The 6,935-nt window shown below is 46.0% G+C and overlaps 1 long non-coding RNA gene across 1 annotated transcript; it reads right to left on the reverse strand.

Annotated features, from left to right (window-relative positions):
* Positions 1–1,456: 1,456 nt before the first annotated feature.
* On the reverse strand, positions 1,457–1,986 carry LOC123064885 (uncharacterized). Its single transcript, XR_006430838.1, has 3 exons — positions 1,909–1,986; positions 1,748–1,810; positions 1,457–1,504 (listed from the first exon to the last, which is right to left on the reverse strand). It is a non-coding gene; the product is annotated as an uncharacterized lncRNA (long non-coding RNA).
* Positions 1,987–6,935: the final 4,949 nt, after the last annotated feature.

The following is a 6,935-nucleotide window of genomic DNA, read 5'->3' on the forward strand; positions in this document are numbered from 1 at the left end:
GTCAAATGAAATGCAATCTCGGAAATGTTTGTAGGCTCTCCTTGCAGCACCATCCACCCAATACATGTTCCTGACACGGTCCTCATCGTCCAACATTATCCTGTAGAAGAAATCTGCATCTTCCTTCGCTTTCTCATCGAAGTAGGCCATTGTGGTCTTTATGTCAGCCAATTTGCTCTCTCTATGGTACTTTGCCTGTAGGTTTGTGACGTTAGCTGGTATGTAGGGCATGCTACAAAGAGTCCCCTTTTTGCTGTGGATGAGTAATAGTATCTGGACCATTCTTGATGGACCGACGTTACAATCATGTAGCAGCTTTATGAATTGCCTTTCGACAGGGGTGAATCCTCTGTGGGCGGTCAGAAATTTTACCAGGTAGAACTTCTTTATGAGTTTGTGGTTGTGCTCGTCAAAATAGTCAGTGACCATATACTGTGTTCCATCTACGTTCAGCTTACACCGGACAGGGCATCCCGTCTTGAGTATGACCCCTCTCTTTCGTTCCGGAACAACAGGCGCAACACCTTTCCCCTTCTTGTTCCTTCGTGCATTGTGGCACCTCATCTCACCTCTGATGTACTCGTTTGTTTTCTTAATCTTCCTATGGTATTAGGTGTTAACCGCAAACCCATGGAACTTTGCATATGTCTGGTAGAATTCCTTTGCTTCTTCGAACGATTCAAATCTCTACCCAACTTACGGTGGCTGAGGTACCACGATCTCTGATTGCCCACCATCTTCATCCCCTTGTGCCTCATCGTCAGTTTCATCATTCACTTCAGTATAGGCGGCGGTTTGATCTGCTTGAGTGTTGCCATTGCTTGTGTTCAAAGGGGTGCTTGTCGGCATTGCAGGAATGATTGCCATTTCTGACTTTGACTCGTTATTGTCTGCGACATGGCTTGTGTCTGGCTGGAGGACCGCGTCTTCCGTGTGCTCAGAGCTTCCCGCAGTAGATGCCCCTGCGCCGCTGTTCACTTTAGTCGTAGGCCCTGTAATATAAAAAACGGGGACAAGCGTAAGATCTATTGCTTGAATGACATGTTTATCGTAACGGGGTACATCAAGTTCAAGTGATTTGGCATGACATCATTCAAACAAGCAAGCTGTTAGTCTGTATGCCGACATGCATGGCAACTGTAGTTGTCTAGTCATGGCAGCTACTGTCCAACAAACATGGCAACTACTGGGTTTTCAGTAGTTGCATCAGTCATGCATGGCAACCATCTCATTTTTTTAGTATGAAAACTTAGATTTTATGTGCATGACAATTGTAGTCCTGCATACATGGCAAATACTGCCGCCAACGCATGGCAAACTAGTGTGTTCTAGCATCAATTTTTTAATATTCTAGTCTTGAGCTCACTATGCAAATTTTTCATTTTACCTTGTTGTGCTGTATGTGCCCATCTTGTGTGTTCCGTAACACCAAATTGGTGTGCTGCATCTGCATTGTGTGAAGCTTGCCATGAGACGTTTGTCGGGGTAGAAGCATCGTAATAACCTTTAAACATGGTATTTAGATGGGTAATGCATGGCAACTGCAAGTTGTCTATGGATGGCAAACTCAAGTTGTCCAGGATGGCAAATGCAGTTGTCCAGGGTGGCAACTGCAAGTTGTCCATGGATGGCAACTGCAAGTTGTCCAGAGATGGCAACTGCAGTTGTTATGGGATGGCAACTGCAGTTGTCAACTACGCTTCTTCTGGTAATTCATCGTCCGCAACTTCACTTTTTATGGACTAACCTGTGTACGACGTCGATGGCAGGTACATGGGTGCCGACTGCCGCCACGTGCTGCACGAAGGCTCTGCATTTTTCCCCGACATAACTCGTGAGTCTTTTGCCATCCTTTGCAAGTTTATTTTTCATGTTCAGACCAGTATGTTTCATTTTCGTATGCGTTACCTTGACTTGCCACATTAGCTACTTGAAGTTGGCTGCCCGCACATTTGTCAGTGTTAGCGCCCTGCGACTGAACTTGCCATGGTGTCCCCCTGAGTGTGTTTTGGTCATAAGAACCTGCAAAAAAATGACGGCATAGGACATAAGTAGAATATCATCTTCATCGTCGCGAACATGGCAAATGTTTTTTTTCTTATGTTTTTCATGCATCATACCAATCCCTGCGTACTGTTCTAGTAGTGCCAGCAACGGCCCTACAGAAATGAGTTGACTGTATTCTGATGCATCCCAAGGGGGCGTTTCTGGCCTTTGAGAACCGAAAAGATCAGTGCCATCTCCGTGACTCATTCTTTCCCGCGTCTCGTTTTCTGCCACCGTGCTATCAATCACTGCATGAACAAGAACGCATCAACAATCCACAAAAAATGTATCCTTGTGCTGCTTGCATGTAGAAGTTAACACGTCAGTGTTATCACATTTCCATGCGTAGGTAACCAGCATATCATGGCTAGTAGGACATGTACATCAACTATCTTTTTCTAAAATATGAGTGCTAGCTAACCGTTCGATTCGATGGCATCAGCCACTACAATAGGATGGCAAGCTATAAGTTGACATGGTGGCAGTTGACGACAATGATAGGTGGCAACTGACGTTACACACCAGTGGCAATTATTTTTGACACTATATTATTTTTGACACCAGTTGTTAGATTGGGGGTGGGGGCAGGGTGGGGGTGGGGGGAGGGTGGGAATGCCCTACGGATCTGATCTGGTTGCCATGGCAACCAGAGAAGGCCGGCGATGGAGGTAGGGGTTCGGGAGGAGGGAGAATATGGGCGGCAGTCGGGATGCTGGAGGTGGGAGAAGAGGCCGGGATGGCTGGATCGTGCAGGCTGCTGGGTCCTCTGGCCCGCACGTCCGGACGGGGTTGCCACACACCGAATGTGCGGGCTGGTTGCTGTTCATGCTGCACGAGGCATGCGGCACAACCCCCCATACACAGGATGTGTGGCAGTTATCCGGACCCAAATTTTAATAGAAATACAAACTTCACTCGGCAACACCACAACTCCGCAAGGATCCTCACAACAATGAGTCAATGACCAGAAGCTACTGGATCAATTCTATACGCAGCCCTGTTTGCGCTGGCTACCAGCAGGTTCGCGGGCCGTGCAGCTGGCATGACGAGAGCCACAAGCCGAGCATGACCTGGCGCTCACGTACCACGGGCGCCACGAACCAGCCCAAGCACGGCGCCTCCTGACGACTCGAGAGACCGCTTCATGGCGGAACGCCTCTGCAGCCTTCCGCTTCTTCTTCTTCCCGAGGAAGACGTCGGTGAGCACCGTCTTGGATGGCAGCGACGCCCTCAGTATTCCCAAGCCCTACACAATCACATTATCTGAGCTACGAATCCAATTTCGGTTAAAAGTTTTGACGAATTAACAAGCCATTTGTCACCTCGGCGTGGCCAAGCTGCACGGTCTTCTCCTGGAGCGAGGCGATGTCCTTGATGCCGAGGGATTTGAGGAGCGTGATCCCGGAGATGGCTGACACGGGCGCGACCTTGAGATCGTCTCTGACCGTGTACGTGACGACCCCCTGCACAAACCCAGATGCGGCAGCGCGAGACGCCACGCCGCCATCACCGGTCTCCGCCGGCGCCAGTTGGAGGAGCTTGCGACTAGCCGGCGTGCGCAGGGCGGCCTTGGCATCGTCGCGGCACATGTAAGAGTCGTTGAGGTTGTTGACGGCTTGACGCTGGCGTGGAGGTTGCCGACGCTGCCGACCATGGAGCCTGGATTGAGGAGGCCGGCGACCGTGCCGAGCGGCAAGGTCAGGAGGGAGAAGAGGAAGTCGACGGCATCCTTGCCGGCCTCCGCGTAGACCACGCGTTGGGCCTTGGTGTCCACCAGCAGCTTCATGGTCATTACCGTGCCATTGGCAGTGGCTCCCTTGTTTCCTTTCTTCTTGCGAGAGCCGGCTCCCTTTCTCTTTGCGTTGGCCATCTGAGTAGCGACTGTTTTTTGGATGCACTTTTTGGACGGTGTAGTTCTTCTCTTATTGGGTGTGTATATATATATACAGTACATTCGAAGAGAAGAATTCATGGGGAATCTTCTGCGACGATTTTTGGCGACTTGATTTACCCTAGCACGCGTGGTGAGTTTATTAGCGCAATGCTCGATGCCCATGCATATGCATGCTGATGATGGAACTTGGGAAAGATGAAATATTGGAAAGACCAAAAGACCACAGCTGCATTAACTGCGTAAAAAAGATGGAAGAGAAGCTAGAGAGATGGAGCGTGAGAGTGGATTTTTGGAACATGTGTGCATTGAAGGGCTTTATTTTAAATAGTTTTAAAATCACATTTAAAATTTCAAAAAACCCCGAAAAGAATTCTACATGATCATATGGATCGATATTACACACATGTAAAGTTTGGTGATGAAATAAGTAAACATGTGAGCTATACAAGAATGCCAAAATGGCCATTTCTAAATAGTGAAAAACAAGCACTGTTCAGCTTTCCAAAATCAGGGTTTTGCAATTTGTTTGTAACTCACACGGTTACTTATCTCATCATCAAAATTTGCACATGTGTAACATACATCCATATGAACATGTGAAATTATTTTTGGAATTTTTGAAACTTAAAAAATTCCATGTCACACTATTCAAAATATAGGGCTTCAATGCACCCATCCACCAAAGTGACTCTTCGGATGGAGCGTGGGTCTTGCGTTCGGCCCTCGCTATCAGAAGTAGGCCACCAGATCACCGCCTTGGGATTGATTTTGAAAAAAAATATTGGCACCGATTGTGCCTCTGAGGTCTGAACCGATCCAAAGTATTTTGCGGACACAATACTTTTATTTACCTGTAATTATTAAATGTGCAGCGATATTACCCAACACAAGCCGAATCTGAGAGAACCAGGCTGAAACGGAGTGGCGCTAAATAACTACACAACGCTCATGCATGAATTCATTGTATTATGCCTATGGGCCTAGCCCATCTTACCGATACGAACGGCGGACTGCTACAAGCTACACGGGCGAGGGACAAGGGTGTGGTGCTCACCTCTGGCGCACTGCGCAATCGTTGGCGAGGAGGCACATCACGGGAGCGGCTGGGTTGCAAGGTCAAACACTGAAACACTATCCCATGCGGTGTTCTCCACTAGTAGAAAAATATCTAATAGTGCCGGTTCGTAAGGGTCTTTAGTCCCGGTTCATGAATTGGGGCTAATGGATCGTTACTAATACCTCCACCCATTAGTCCCGGTTCAAACATGAACCGGGACCAATGTGCCTCCACGTGGCCCTGTGCGCCGAGCCCAGTCAGAGGGCCTTTGGTCCCGGTTGGTGGCTCCAACCCACGCGTCAGCATTTCAGTGGCTGGGATTTTTATTTTTTTTTAAAGGAGGGGGGTTGGGGGTTTTGGGGGTTAATTTAGGTGTTTCATATATTGTGTTAGCTAGCTAATTAATAGAGAGAAGTGTCCTCTTTTATATCCGTGCTTGATCGATGCTACGTACTATATATACATAAGTGATCGAGAGAACCATTCAGTACAGAAGTTCGTTATGCATACCGAGAGAAGTGATCGATCGACCTCTTCTTCTCCGAGAGATTGGTCGAACAACAAGTTCTCGTATTATGTATCCGACGCTACTGGCTACATACATGTACAATATGTATAAGACCTCTTAATTACAAACCCCTAGCAATTGAAATCAATTTCCACATGGTATTCTCTGGCTTTACTGATGACGTGGTCAAGAAAGAATCCCGCCAATTCCTCTTGAATTGCTTTCATGCGATCTGATTCTAGGAGTTCATTCCGTATCTGCCACGTCTAATTTGAAGAAGGGGGTTAATTAATACATATATATAAATGAAACTCAATAGAAATGATGGTGTAATAAAATGAAATTGTGAATATTATTGCTTACGCACTTCATATTGTCTTTTAGAGTAGCCCTGCTTGTTTTTCAAAGTCGCAGTGTGGATGAACTCGCACATGTAGTATCCACAGAAATCATTCCCTTCCTCCTGCCACAAGCACTTTTCGAGAAATAGAGGTCAATCAAACTGATAATGAAGCATTATAAATGGCATTGATGAAAGTATAGCTATAGAATCAATGGGAGATGCGCGCAACTAGCTAGCCAGTAGTACTTACTTTCGGGTATGTATATCGCAGCTCCTTCGGCAGTCCTGGAGCTTCTGCGGTGAACTATTTCCAAACCCTGCAAGACAAAGAAAATAATTATTATTACTTGAGATATCAGGAAATGAACAAAAAGTTACCGATATGGTGCGATAATGATTGATTGAACTTACTTGCTGAGCATTTCAGTCATGTCCGCATAGGTTTTGGGATCTTTCCGTCTCAAGTCTAAGCCGGTTACTAGTCCACGCTCAAGCTTAATCTCCAAAAGAATATAGTGGTACTTGCGCATGCATGCATAACTCATCAATTACATTACTATAACCTCGCTCGAGTAATAGGGGAAACCGAATATGCACACGACAGTAACACTCACTTGCCGTTGTAAGGAAGGAGTATGGTATCTTTGTTTTGATTTTTGATCAACGATTGTAGCAAGTTGTCCTCGGCCTCTTTGACGTCCTTTTCAACCAGAAATTCATCTATGATATTTGTGTTAATGAACCCGATATCATAAATTTCTTGTTTTTTGCACTCGACGATCTTCAATCTGCATAATATATTGAGGATAATTAATTATAAATACATGCAATGAAAGAGCCGAGCTATATATAGAGACTTAATGACAGAAATAGTACTTACAGGCAGTAGCAAAAGACCATTAATTTATCGAGGGCCTTTTGATTGAAGAACGTGAAGAACTCATCAAATGGAACACACAACAGATCATTTGAAACGAGGTCGTGCTCCTCTTTAATGTTCAGATACAAACTATTTGTCCCCTCAGACTCTCTGCAGGTTTTCATGTACCAACTATGGAATCTTCGCATCATTGTTGTCAGAGATTTT

Source organism: Triticum aestivum, chromosome 3B, assembly GCF_018294505.1.
Source record: "Triticum aestivum cultivar Chinese Spring chromosome 3B, IWGSC CS RefSeq v2.1, whole genome shotgun sequence".
NCBI classification, from domain to species: domain Eukaryota; kingdom Viridiplantae; phylum Streptophyta; class Magnoliopsida; order Poales; family Poaceae; genus Triticum; species Triticum aestivum.